Below are 15,939 nucleotides of genomic sequence, written 5' to 3' on the forward strand. Positions count from 1 at the left end.
AGGCTTAAGCAGAAACGATGGCTATTAACGTTCATAATTGTAAATTCTTCCGTTTTTCTGAATTAAATTTGAGTTATAGTACAACATCTCCTCGTTCATAGCCAACTCGGGTTACGAAAAACACGTGCTTAAGTACTGTGTCATTATATTGTTCTCTGCCAACACATGAGTTTGTGTATACAAATGAACTATCTCGTTCTCAAAACTGTCACGTAATGTTATCGGTTTTGAATTCGAGAAGGGCTTCCGATTAAAATGAGTGGTCAAACTGGACATTGGAAACCGACTGTAAATAACAGGATACCTGTAGTACAGAAACGATATTGGAAGTGTATAAAACACGAACAATATATTAAAAGAATAACGTTTTCAGACGATGTTACTTTAACATAGGATGCGTCATCAGAATGTCATATGTTATGCACAATATGTCATTATGGCTTTTTGGACACCTCTGCGAGGGTTGTCATAACCTGCATGTCACGCTTTAATACATTTAAATAACGGACTTATTCAGAATATACACATACGCTTGACGCTGTTCAAAAATGGCGAAATTAGGAAATTTATTTCATAATGGGGATGTTTCACCTCCCTGTTTCTATCTTTACATTTCTTTCTTTCACTTTGTGTTTTCCTCGGTTGCCTCCGAGGCCCTTCGCATCGTTGGCGAGTCCTAAAAGGACAAAAAAGCTGTATGACGCAGTTTCTAAACCATCAAAAGGTGCTATGCACTTGTGTATCTTATGTACAATCTTTGATGGCAATAGTTTAGACCAGATACGTATGGCCACTTTGAGTAATAGAGCTTAAGTTGAAAAGTATTGTGCTCAGGAGGTAATACTAACTTACTCTGAAATCTATTGAATTATGAAGCTAATACACCTCATCTAGGACTTAAAAAATTCTTTCCATCTATTTGAGTTTCCACTACTCGTCTCTTAGGTTTTACAATTAAGGTGATGAGTTCTAGAAGGACAACGGTGCGGTATGACGCAGTTTAATTCACTATTCGGCTGTAGGGTATGCAATTCTAAATTTGTACTTAAACGGTGCAATTCACCTGTGTGTCGTTTGTAAAATAATGAGTTTGCACGGTGGTAGACACTATAGGTAAGGTTTTAGTCCGTGGCGTTTGCCTAACCTGCATATCCGGTTTTAATTCATTCGAATACTGGCGTGTTTTAGAGTATACATATGTACTTGACTTTCTTCTGAAGTAATAGAATATAAAGAATGCATTGGATCGTTCGTTTAGTGCACCTCTTATCGAGATTTTTGTTCCATTACTTTTTTCCAGTCGCCTTCTGGCTTTCACAGTTTATGCCCTTATAATCATAACGAGTCCTAGAACACCTTAACTGCTATATGATAAATTTAATTCATTATGTGGTGGTTATTAATCAAAATTCTACATTTGTGTTAAAAAAGTTGCTATTCATTACAAGTTCTTAAGAATTTTTTAAAAGGGGCGTTAAGTAGTTGTACATGTGTTTTTTAGGGATGTTACATAGCTTTTCGCATTCGATGCTGTTATGATGTGTATCTAACATCGCAATATTGCATACTGTTTTCTGATTTACATGGTTCATATCACCTATAAACTATTATTGTAACATTATGATAAAATATTCAATATAAAACAACAAGACAATTTCAATATGTGTGAACATAATCATCATCCAAAGTCAAATTTTACAAAACTGGGACAAATCAAAGTTAATGAGAATAGGATATACGAAAACGCAACAGACAGGCAAATTAACGAGCAACAAACACTTTACTAATGTATCTTCTTATTACACAGTACCGGCATATTTCTCAATGAGATCACCATGACGACCGTCAATGTTTCCTACCGATACTGTATATCAATTCGGCTTTTGAACCTTGTGCCAGTGTTAGTTGACATCTTGCAAAGAAAATCTCGATATTGGTAATGGACCCTTTGATATCGACTTAAATGTGACATGTTAACATCATATGTTAGGCATGCAGTGTTGTTGCTATCCAGAAAAGGAAAATTAATATCGGGGAAATTGAAATCATTACGCATATCATACAGTTTGATGGAAAGGTGTCCATGCTGGTTTCATTGTAGTAAAAGATCAAAATAAGCGGATGATGTAAAAAGGTCTGCCATGTCTTTGATTTCAAGTACTGGCTAGTATATGTGATGGACTGGACCAATAAATTTCTTGTTCTTTACAGACAAGATATCATCAATATACATGAAAGTGAGATGACAATGGCTTTGCAAGGTCGTAGTGACTTGTTTTGATAAGATAGATGTTGGTAAACAGAAACTCGGTAATTTTTATTATTTTGCTATATATATATAGATATATTTCTTCTTTGATTATTTTTAACGGAATACGCAATAGTATATTTCACAACCGTATATAGGTACTGCCTATCATAACAAGAAAAAAACAGTTTCTAATTGGGTATAGTGTTGTACAGACCTGAAAAATCAAATGCTATTATAGACGAAATGTTTAAGAAGATGGTGTTGAAGCTATCTGGAGTTATTTGATATACATATACTATTAATTCTTCTTCTTCAGTAAAAATGTATCTCATTAAGACTATACTTAGATTGGTAGTAAGACGTTTGGACAACATGTTGGTTAAATAGCTGGACGAGCGAACAATGAAACGCTGTTCAAATTATTTTACTGCGAAGGTTAGGAATCAGATATAAACTGAGGAGGTCCGTATTCTTTCACTGATAGGGAATCTATACTAAATGATTGTAATAGCGAAAGCCTGATAAGCCAGAATTTCTTCTTTGGAAAAATATCATAATATATTGATGGAATTTCCTTTGTTATCCAGCAAGCCTAAGAATTTTTGTAGACAGGAAATATAAAAATGTGTGCAGATCAAGTTATTAGATGTCTTATTTGCAGGCACAATAACATATCTGTCATGTAAATATCAGACATGAATTTATCTCCAGGATCGAGGAACATCCAAACATTTACAATGTACCATCTTTCCATGATGAATCTAAATAGAATTAAAAAGATAACACAATTAAAAAAAAAAAAGCTCTCAAGAGAACCAATATCATGAGTCCAAGACATGATATTCGATTTAGAAGGATATGCTTCCAACTTCCTTGAGTAATGTTGGATTTAATGATCAGGGACTAACATCGTACATATGGAGAACACTGAGAAATCATATCATACCAAATAATCTGACTGAAACCTCAGATGCTTGATTTGATAATCTTATCAAATTATCAACAACATTATATAGAAATACACCAGAGAGTTTGGACTTGTCCAACATCGTTTTCTTTATACCTTTATGAAAAGGTCATTCTGGTTATACATGGCACAGCGGTAAAAATTGCCTGCGTTAAAATCCCGACATGATTGTTTGTTTCATGGTCAGTCGCACTCTAACCATTGACCCTATTGTTCGTTAAGTGCTTGTGATTCTATTCTAGGTAGTCATTTAGTTAATTCAGGGGACATCGCGTTCATCCATTTCTTGTTAATGTTGTCCCGTATATTTGGTATATGGTCGGCTTATTGAATTGTGGAGTGATCTTCCGGGCCGACAGGGGACTGGCTATTGGATCTACGTTCCCAGTGTTATTAATCTAGGTCAAATTTGTCTGCGCGAAATTGGGTAATGGTAGACTAGAAGACTATGACGATGCTGCAGTGTGATGTGTTCCTGTAATATGTAATCCCGAGACATTTTAATGACAGTGCCATTTTTAACGGAAGTGCTGATTGGGCGTTCTATATTCATCGGAATATGTTCACAGTTCATGGATACCTAGATCTGTTTGACTCCCTGCTACCACCAAATGGGAACAATTAACTTATGTTATCTCAATCCGCTGTGTAAAACTCTTAAATTATCCCCTTCTCCCTACTTCAAATAATTTTATCAAATTATATTTAACTAATATTTTACGAGGTATTTGAGGTGAAAGGCGAAATTGTTACCACTGCAACATCTCATGAGTCAAGAAAATCTTGCTTGCTACACAATATGCGAATTTCCTGTCTCGTCTGGTCTGTCTAGTATATATATCTTATGCAATATTTGGCGCGAAGTAACTTGACAGGAACATGACGTTTTATTCAATTATCTTTCTTGCATTTTTCTGCAAAAGGAGAAAATTTAATTGAATCATAAGAATTGAGAATAAGAATAGATATTGAAATGAAATAAAACCAGTTGAAGATTTCGTCCAATGTTATAACATTCATGCATGGAAAATATAATCTGTTATCCTAAATTGTCGAGATCAAATGGTCTTAGTCACGGGGTGACATATCCTATTTCTAAGTAAGATCGATTTCGAAACCCAAACAGGTACCAGTTGCAATAAAATCCCATATTCTAACTTAATCAATTTTTGGATTCCTTCACAAAAAGTACGATTTTGTTTTCAAAATATCATTAATTTTAAATATTACGACTTCAAAGCTACAGTAACTCTAACTGACGTCATCTTTGAAAAAAGGAAAAGAAAACAAAATAAAAAGGAGCCAAACAGGACAATACATGTAGAAACAATACCACAGCGGTCAAATGTGTTAACAAGGCCTAGGGTACTTATTTCTAACCAAACTTTTCTGCGGTGAAGAGTTACTAGATTTATTCAAATAAATGACTTTGGCCAGCTTTTAGTATTACATGATTCAAATGTGTTAACAGGTCCATGTAGCTGACTTTAGACCTGAAGCTTCTGCGGTGAAGAGCTAACAAACTTATTCAAATGAATAACCTTGGTCAACTCTTAGTTCCCAGGAGTCAAATATAGACATTATGGCTTCTTCGCCTTCACTGAGAGGATCATGGTGCTGATATTGGCCCTGTAGCGTTCTGGGGTTTTGGGCTTCCAATTTTTTATAACTGAATTTGACTTAAACGCGATTCGGGGGAAAAAGGGTCGAATGTGTTATTTCATGGTCATAATGGTTAGACATATTAGCATTTTTAAATGGCTGCGTCTCAACCTTAAAGCCCCCGCTGTTGATATTTGTTTCCGAAACAATATTGGATATAGGTCTACCACCTCCAAACATTTATTGACTGTGACCAACTACCAACGTTACAGCGGTCAAATATGTTCAGAACCAAAAAACGTATTATCTCAACAAGCTATAGATCCTAGGTCATGGTATTTTAGTAGATTTATTTTTAGAAATAGGATGTCTCGTTTACAGAAATTGACTTTATGGACCGATAAAGTCTTCAACGTAAGCTGTAGAACAGGTGGTCGATTCGAGACATTGAAACCTCTTATTTGCATTGACTTTTAAATTATTCAGTATTTGAACTGACTTGATAATTTAATACGTCTTCCTACTACTATTACTACTACTATATCATATACGGATCTTTAAAGTTAGATGACTGTCATAACCCAAGGACCTCTCGTTTAAAACACAATTCATTACCTGTATTATCGCTTCGCAAATTCTGGCAGGGATCTGTCTGTTATCAGAAGTTATGAATACTGCCAAGCCTGCTCTCTCTATATATTATGCCGAGCCACTGAAATGAATCAGAGGTATGATGATTGTATTTGTGGATATTTCTATCAGAATATCCTCTTTTGGTCGGAAATAATTTCCTTTTTAATTTCCATTGGCTTTCCATAATGTTTCATGATTTATGTAGCTGTCAGTCACTAACGGATAAAATTTAAATCTCTTTTCAGGCGTTTAGATTTATAGAGATGGACGAATTGGTCAGTTTGTTCAAAATCAATAAAATCTGTCAAAATCAGCACGGAGAAAACAGAGATTTTTACACACCAATAAGAAACAATACTGGAGTATGATTTTTTATAGTATACATCGAGTGGATAAATCTCCATCACCATTTCTGCGTTTCGTCACTTCCTTTTTGCAACTTGTTCATAAAAATAAATTCATATTAACCCTATTAATAAACTATTTCAAAGCCAGATTAGATGCCTTGAAACAAACCTTGACCTTTGATATTTCATTTGTGTATATTTACACGGAGAACGTAGTCATTTTTAATCCAAAGCAACAAACAAGCAGGGTCAACCATTTAGATTATTCACTAAAGGAGCTCTGTTTAGATGGTTGTGAAAAGGACGTGTATGTACATTAGTTCATTGCTACTTGCATACTTCTTTATAATTTGAACGTTTTTAGGTAGGCATTCGGCATAAGTTATTCGGGTAACAACCATATATTAATAAGAATGGGATTTTTCAGCGAAAAGCTTGGTTACGTCCTAGATAGACGTTACAAACCATATCAGTGTACCACTGAATATTTGTCACTAAAATAGTAGGCAGGCATAACCGAAAACAAACAAAATGTCAGCGACGACAATGTATAATCCTTATATCGCTTTTCTTCTTTTGGAATGTTACATGATCCCAAGTGAATTCTTGAAGCATGAAGTGGACAAGAATAATCGTTCTTTGATAAATAGCAACAGACCATATATATACGTTGGTGTCATTGGATCAAATGCACGAAATGCGAATTCTGATGATGTCATCAGTCACTGACAATCGGAAGACATAATCAAGTACACTTCGGTGATTTGCTTTTGGATTTCATGAAACATGAGCAAATGAATTAACAAATATCACAGGAAGGATGTCATAAAAACCCACAAGATATTTGTATTTGCACTGTTACTTCGAAAAATACATGTTATCTCTGAAAAAAATGTCTGCTTGCTTATGGAATTCTACAACAAACTAAGACAAAGGAAGGCAAGGCGAATCTCCAAAAAATGGGAACCCAAACTGTGGTTTCCACAAAATGTGTCTTGTATTGCAACCTTTGATATTATCAATTGGTGATGATGATGATGGTGGTGTTGATGATGATGATGATGATGATGATGATGTAAGAAATAATGACAGCATGAGCGTTCTTTTTTTATTTTGTTCATGAAACATGTATGACACCTTCTATTGTGTTAGATAGAAACATAATGACAATAATTTCATTAGTGTATGGAATTGCGTAAATTTATTCCATCAGCGTTGACACCGAAATCGAATCAGAACGTATTATCCGTAAACTTTCCCTGGGGAAACAATTTGAATGCTCTAAAATGATCACTGAACCATGACGTTCTCATTAGAGAATACTGATAATATTTATTTTTTCTTTATCTTCTGTTCTTTTTTTTTTTACATTGTTTCAAGACCTTGCAATGTCTAGTTCACAGCTACAATGTATATTAGTTGCTATGGTTTCCTGTCATTCAATTTCATCGTACACCAGTTTTACTATTTCTAATAGATACCTGAATTATTATAAAGATTCACCTCTTAGATGTAGATGGATGTCATTTTGAATGTTATTTTACTATAATATTTAAAATTTCCCTTCGCATCCAATCAAATGCAACACTTTGTACGTGTTTTTTCTTGTGCAATAACATCAGTTACTATATGTTGGATTTGATAAAGAAAAAATATAGGCTTTCTGAGCTCCGAGAGTTAAACCCCACCGTGTCCATAGCGTTAAGCTCGACAGCCGATTTCGGCGAGAATGGAAGAGAGATAGAATGTAGTAGAAACAAATGGCGTAATCGGATCAGGATTCTAAAAATTCTCCCACTGTGGAAGTTATGAAGTTGAAAGTTTGTTCTGAACATACCAAATTTAGTATAGTTCATTTTCTATAGAAAATGTTAACTTAAGATACAGATTGCATTTTGTCTATATTACGTATTGAATTGTAGTAATATACTGTCCTTGGCATGATGTTTTTTATTTATGAACTCACAAAATAGTACACTCTTTTAAGAAAAGCAATTTCAAATTCAAATTTGACACTCGACACTCGGCCGTCCAGTACGGGCAAATAAGTCCAGGAAATGCGGGAAAGTTCGCCTATATTTATAAGGTGAGCGGTGACCAATTTAAACTTCCTTTCAACATCTTGCGTCATTTGAGGGTGGCTTTTTGGAATATGCGAGATGAGTGCATGTGTTGAATTTGACATTTGAAATATGCCACTCCCTTCAATACTGTAAATATTTAATAATTTAATAACCAGTGTGGCTAGACAAGTTCAAGCACAGAACGCACCTTGATTTATGAGATCCGACGTTCATCAACCTCAACGTCCTTGTAAATAAGGTATGCTAGGTTGTATCAACCCCATATATATCTTTTCGTGTATTCTGGTAGGTAGAGTTATCGTTACTTCGTATCTGCAGACCGGGGATAGATTCATTTTTCTTCTACCAAAGGGAGCATAAGCAATTCGGAAATTGTTTTTCCCTATTCTAAAGCTTGGAACCTTAGTTTTCCATTGTCTGGTGTTTTTTTCTGTATTTATTGTGTTGGTATTCCTTAAAGCATTCCTCCACATTTCACCTTGGTTGTCGTTTACATCCTTTCAAAATAACTCTTAGTTTATGACCTCACATGTACATGTCATCGAGTGCTCCCTGATACAATGAAATCATTTTCGGATAATTGAACAGACGTTACAGAAGCGTGTCTTCCAGGGAAATGAATATCAAACTCGTAAAGCTGCCTAATGGTCACTGTAACACGTAACGCGACCTCGATAACTATAGACACTTCTTTAGATGTGACCAAATTACCTTGGGAATACGTCAGACCTTATGTCTGTAGGGATACAAGATGAGACATGGCATCATACCGTCTGTCAGTGTCCCCATTATTGCCCATAATACAAAGTTATTAGAATTATCAAGTGTACATATACTGTCGGAAGTGAAATAAAGCCTACTAAAGGATATACTATAAAGAGATGAATATATCACAAAACTGGCCTGTTATGTCAGCCTTAAGGCTACTTACAGATCAAATTCTTGAACTCGTGTAAGATTTCCACCTTACATCAACACTCACGTGAGATCATCTATTTTATAAATTAATCAGTTCATAATGAGCTATTGCCATACAAAGAAATCACCGCTTTTTATGCATTTATCTACATCAGCATTCAAACAGTACAGTCTGTATTTTCATATGCTGATAAAATCAGGTGGGAATGCGACAAAAATCAGCAGTTTTCATTAACTGAAAATTAAGTTTACCTTGATACTGAATTGGGTACTGTTGAAAATGGTCAGCATCGATCGGTTTTCTCGATATCTTAACTAAGGTCCTCACTTCATGTTCACACCTATCTGTCTAAGTGCAAAACAAAATACAGTTGACAATATCCAGCGTTGTTACTTTAAATATGGAAAGCACTCCATCAGATTCTGATTCTCCGAAACACTCCTAAAGAGAAATGAAAAAGAGAAATGTTTTTACAACAGAAGGAAACTTAAAATTCTGTTCCTGATCTAAAATATTCAACAGAAATATTAAGTTAACAAAGTATGAGTAATACAGAAGGAAATGTGGTCGACGTCGTGGAAATATCTTATTTTTATATTTGCTCTTAACGGGAAGATAAGCCATCATAACCGGAAAAGTCGTTCCTATCTGTTCAAAACGGTCGCATGTATATTAAACAAACTCATCAACGCAAACTTTCATTTATTTATTTGTCAGTTCCAGTACTAGATTTCTATGTTTTAAAATTAACTTGGTTAGGAAAATTTGGGTTGACATTTTCAAGTTTCCCGTAGTTTACACTCCATTCATTTTCCCTACGCCATCCTTTCAATTTCCTCATAATATTTATACGATTTGAAATGGGAACCATGCCCACTGTACGATCATTAGCAACATTTAATCATCTGTCTAGATTATCTTCGTGCTTAAATTTCGTTTCTCCCCAATGTGTTTCCTTGCCACCGTCTCACTTCTGGCCTTTGTATTCTTCCCTGTGAGAAAGGTTATGGGATCGGTTCCCTTGAAATTAAATATCAAAGTCATGAAATGGTATGTGATGCTTAATGCTTGACTCTCAGCAGTGATTTCGAATGGGAATGCACATTTCAGTGTCACTGTAATGGACCAAGGGGAACAAAAGGCCAATGTGCCCAAGACATGACATTTCAGTGAAGTAATACCATTAAATTGGTACTCTGTCGAACTTTAGGTATGAATGATACATACGAATATTTGTTATACGATGGAAAGTGATAAATGTTTAACGCAAATAAGTAGTTTTGTTTTAACACACTGCATAATACAAATCAATGATATGTAAATACGTACTGCCAGTATGAAAACATAAAGTGCAGGGCTATCTCACGATATGACAGCGAAGTGTTTTGGTACGTTCATCAAAACTGTATTGTGTAACGGGAGGATGTATTATTTCAGAAGCAAAGCCATTTTGACATTACGTTTTTGGTCTTCAAGGAAATTCACTTAACATCTTTACTATCAGGAATGAATTTTGTTTCCTTTTGGTGTTTAATGTATATGCAAATCCTTAAAAACGAAAACACTTCATACGATGGAATGGACAACACGGGTAAACAGGATATAATTATGTGCGTAGACTACTAAGGAAAATCGGCAAACTGATAGGGTGTTAACACTACAGTAGCGTGACCTGTTAAAATGTGTCAAACGATTAACATATTGCATTTTGTTATTGGAGCCGATATTTCCCAACATTAATTACGACTTTCGATAATAACTGTTTGGACAATATCGTCACATGCATCTTCATGTGACATTCCATTGTTACATTATAATGGTTCCGATAACAACAGGTCTCATAGCTTCATATCACATTTTTTATGACTGACTGCCTATCCCAATATCAAATCAGTCAGACTTCCTCATCTTTTCGTCACGGGAATACTAGTCTTGTGTCTTATGTAGTCGACTATTGCATAGACTGGCAAAAACGCTCCCTCACGCCAACGAAACGGAGTGAGTAATTTAATAGATGTACATCAGAACGTTCATCAGGCAGGATGCTAATACATACAAATCATATCAAAGGGTAATCTCCTAGGAATTACTATGATAATCTGGAAGAGTCGGGTCACGATGAGTCTGCTGCGGCAACATCACAAAAATGTGCTTGTTATTTCAATACTGCGTCCAGAACTAATCATTCCATGTCTGGCTGTTATCTTACAGTCCGCCGTCAATCAATGTATATAGTATAAGTTATATAAACTATTTGTGTTATACAGCTTGTATAAATGATACAATAGCAAAACCAATGTTGCATATCATCATAAAATAAATTCTGATGTTCGTGTGAAAATTTATTGGTTTCACTGAAGATGGTTTATTTTAAAATATCGTTTATCATTGGAGTTTGTTCTCGTTTTTATCTGGCTGTATCAATGTTATATTCTACACGATGGTAATCTGTTTACAATACCGACACTGTTCAAAAGTGATTGGCTTTAAAAGATTGTTTTATCTGTAAAACTAGCTAAAGACAATGGTGATCATCATTATGGCGAGCTTGTATTGCATTGAGGGCAATTACACGTCAAATATCTTTAATTAAGAAATGTTCTTGACACGGAATTTCTCGCTATAATGTTACGTTCGTTTGAAACAACTGAATGACGCCATTCACCTTTCATGACGACTGGAACTAATGGAAGACTACAGTATTACGATGCCTCTCATCCACCGACCATAGACACAAAGTGCGTAGTTCCCATCTCGAATTGATTATTATTGTTTCTGGTGTGACACGTCTCACGACTGATTAGCCGTTCCGAGACAAGGGTCATTGTCCAAGTTTACCACAGAGGATATTGCTATATAGAAACAGTTTTTGATTTATCAGATTTCTCAAAGAAACCGCTTGACCTCTGTCAATACGTGACCAAGCGTTTTCCTAGATTTTCTTTCCAGGAAGGATAAGCCAACCGGAAAATTGAAAGCGTCGCGACATCGTGATGTATCATGAATGTAGAGTTATATGTTGAGAAGATAATGATGGATTTGGCGCCATCTTCGTTTTCCCTAGATGCACATCATTCTGTATAATAGACAGTGCAATGTTTTTGATTTATTGTCATTACATAAGAGAAAGAAAAGTAATGTCAGTCTTTGATTTTATATTTGTAGAGATATTTTGGTTGATAATTCAAAATGTTGTGCACTGAAAGTTGTGTTTAGATTATGCAGGAGGCAGTATGCGTGTGAAAGACAGCATCATAAAATCCGAAACGGTTTGCGTAGGTGGAAAGGGACAACTGAAGTAGGTTGTCTAGCTGACAGATTCCATGAACCGAGTGCTAAACATAAAGTAAACAAATAATCGCACATACACATCGAGAAAACTACAAAAACCACTTAATCCAGATGGATGGGTGTCTTCTTCTTTATCAATGACACTTCCAAGGTATATACTGATGGAGCTAAGTAAGTCATGTTCACAACAGAGAGCAATGAACAGTGGAACCGACACGCATAAGAAATGAACACTCAAATCAAAACGCATGAGCAAAGACCACTGAAACCAATACGCATGAGCAAAGAACACTGAAACCAACACGCATGTGCAAAGAACAATAGAACTAACACGCATGAGCAAAGAACACTGGATCCAATACGCATGAGCAAAGAACACTGAAACCAACACGCATGAGCAAAGAACACTGGAACCAATACGCATGAGCAAAGAACACTGAATTCAACACGCATGAGCAAAGAACACTGAAACCAACACGCATGAGCAAGGAACACTGGAACCAACACGCATGAGCAAGCAACACTGGAACAAACACGCATGAGCAAAGAACACTGAAACCAACACGCATGAGCTAAGAACTCAGGAACCAATATGCATGCTAACGAGCACCAAACAAAATCAACCTCATATCACACAATGAAATAGAAAAATAGTGCAAACATTGCAACACGAGAAGCCCTTGAACCCTAGTATTGCGATTGTAACACAAAGTAACAACACATTTCAACACATATTAAGAATAAATCATAGTATAGTGAAATTAAGAATCAAATCGCATCATATAGCTTGTTCGTCCTCCTCGGCTTCTCAGGGCTTGTTGCGCTAGTAAATACTAGTCAAGATGAAGCGATGCAACTTAAACAATATTATAAACTTTGGTATGATTTTGTTACAACTGGTTTTAATTATAGATTGTCTTCATATTGAGACTAACTTAATGACAAAGCTAACAATACAAAATATATCAGGAGGGATGTTGGAATCGCTGGTCTTAATAGCCAGGTGGTCTTATTTTGAGGCGAACAGTAAGCGCGTTTTAGTTGTTGATCACAATACCTTACAATACTCTGTATCAATATTGCTACTGGATTGTGGTAACTGTCATATTGTAGATTTACATAGTGCCTGAAAACTGATATTGGGAATGCTACAGTTAAACTCTGCAAATAGAAATTTGATCTACCTTTTTAGTTATGTAGTAAAAAATAGTTTCAAAACTCATTATTTTGCGTTGTTTTTACCAGGTTTTCACTCGCCTATAGTTCTTTTGTTGAGTGTACATCAGGATTTGATAAATATGGCCACCTCTTCCTGTTTTATACTAAAACATATTACACAAGATCACGATTGTATTGAACACAACGCAATATGTTAGTGCGTGTTTTCCCCAGAAAATGCTGTGTTGTTTGTAGATGCATTGATTGATAGTCCGGCTCCAAAGGAAATGTCAAAGTGTAAACCAAAACCGTGCCAGGCTAAACACCAAAGCGGACATTTACATATAGACGCAATTTTTGTAATTTATCATATCGCTCTAGCAATAGTTTAGTTTGAATATCATGTCGGCTCTGATGATGACACATGTATCTGGGACAATACATCAGTTACAGGATCATACCAGGGACATCAGAAACCTAAACACAATCCGTATTCAAAGCATTTGTTTTGGTTTACATGGAAAACATCACTACAATAGTAACAGTGTGTTCGGAGAATGGTAAAATAAAAAAAAGGAAAATTATGTATGACATCCCTGATTTTTCTGTGATCTGTTACTTGGTTTGAATGTTGGCCATTCATTACTTCAATTTAATTTCAATTCTCCTATAAATACATGCAACATGCAAGAGATGCAGGAGATGCAAGAAAAAGAAAAATATATATTGATTGCATTGAGATGGGAAGCACATCAAGGGCCCAAGCTATAATCTCTATGGACGTTACAATTATTACAAGTCTTAACTAGTTGAAAAGTTATGGAGCGGACACAATTTTCCGTAGTTCATTAAAAGGGTACAATGAGAAGCTTCAGACATTGATCTTTGAAACAAGGACTAGAAAATAATAGAGGAAATGAAATTACATCACTTAACTGCCTTAGAAATAGATTGGTTTGTTCTTATGATGCCAACAATGGTGTTAAACGTTTTACTCTGGCAACTTCCTTAAGAGATGCAATTGTATATGTGTGTTTTAGAATGCATATGATAGATAATTGATCTTTGTACAGCAAAGTTCAGTTGATTACTAATTACAGTATCATTCATATGAAAACCAATAATTTCCATTCAGAACAATCAAGTTAAATCCTACTCCTTTCTATTCTTAACAAGGGCAATGAACGCTGACATATGAAAACTAAAAATGATTGATAAGAACTCAGGCAAAGGGAGTTACAAATTGCATCTCTCAATACCCAAGATGGCAGTCTGTAAGCCAGTCTGTCGTTCAAATTGGTTCCAAAATGCATTATGCACATACAACTAGGGATCAAGGGATACCTACATATGCAATTTGAGAGTGAATCATCTAGACCCTCTCAGGAAATAGCAATAGCAAATAGTAAACTACATGACATGAAGAAGGAAACCGCTTTTAAAGAGTCTAGATATTATGGCAAGAATGACTGTAAAGTTATGGAGCCGAAATAACACTCTGTAGTTCAGCATGTAATGTACAATAAAAACATCTAAGACTGAAGGACAAAACAAGCTTGCGACTGACCTTCACCAAGGGATTTACAGTCGTGCAAAGATGCACCCTGCTACCATCACTGGTTATAAACAAATGAACTTGACACGATGTTCTCTACTTCAATGTAGTTAAATGAATTAAGTTTGAGAACTTAGTCTTTTGAGCACAAACAAGCCTTTGGCACATGAGCAATATTCTAATAGTTGTTAACGACCATGCACACTGTCATCCATATTATTACAAAGTGGTCATTGATATATTTGTATTTTCAATTTGGCTTTTCTTTCTGTTGCTTCCCTCTAATGTTTTAATTGTTCTGTACGCCGCTCTGTTACGGCTTGTCACAAAGTTCGGGACGGACAAAGCCATTATTATATAGCGTTATAACAACAGCTAAAGTTATATGTAAAAGACGTCTATTAGGACTCCTGTAATTGTATCGAAAAACTACACGAAAAAACAATATATCAACATAATCATTATCCAAACTTAAGTTAAATATAATTAGGGCAAAAAAAGTATGACATGTCAGGTTCTGAAATAACAACAAAGTGTACAAAAAAAGAACAAACAGGAAATATACTTATAATCCCGTAGCGAGGTGTTTGCAGAGCAGATATTTAAAAATAAAACAATAATACTGACCTTGAATTGTAAGCGCTTTATTAGCTGTCTGTATAATACATCAGTATGAGAACTTTATTTGAAAATGTTCATGTGGTTGTTTTGACTGATCTTTTAACATTTTTCATTTCTGCATTTTTGTCGCCCAAATGTTCTTGGTCCTTATTACATTGGATTCATTAGGCCTTAAGAATATGATTGGCTAGTTTATAACCGAGGCAGTACATGGCGCCAAGTCATAGATTCTATTGCAAATTATTTATCGGATTTTCATAAACGTTTTACATACCTATATACATATATATATATATATATATATATATACATAGATGTATTATAATTCTTCACATTTACAGCATACTCATAAGATTATTAGCGATGTATGCAAACATTGCTCATTTAACAAAACCGCGTACTCTTGTATAAGCCTAAATCATCATCCGTAATATCGATTAATCGAAATATGATGATCGATTTTATTCATCTAGAGACTATGCAACGGAAATGTAAATGTTTTTAAAGCTGA

General features: G+C 35.1%; 1 protein-coding gene across 1 annotated transcript in view; it reads left to right on the top strand.

Moving 5' to 3' along the window:
- LOC132562767 (G-protein coupled receptor 54-like) overlaps positions 1–15,939 on the top strand; it is a 111,336-nt gene that overhangs the window by 92,701 nt on the left and 2,696 nt on the right. The window lies entirely within an intron of this gene.

The sequence above is a fragment of the Ylistrum balloti genome, unplaced genomic scaffold (genome assembly GCF_031769215.1).
Source record: "Ylistrum balloti isolate Yb309-2 unplaced genomic scaffold, AGI_CSIRO_Ybal_v1 Utg371506, whole genome shotgun sequence".
Classification (NCBI taxonomy): Eukaryota; Metazoa; Mollusca; class Bivalvia; order Pectinida; family Pectinidae; genus Ylistrum; species Ylistrum balloti.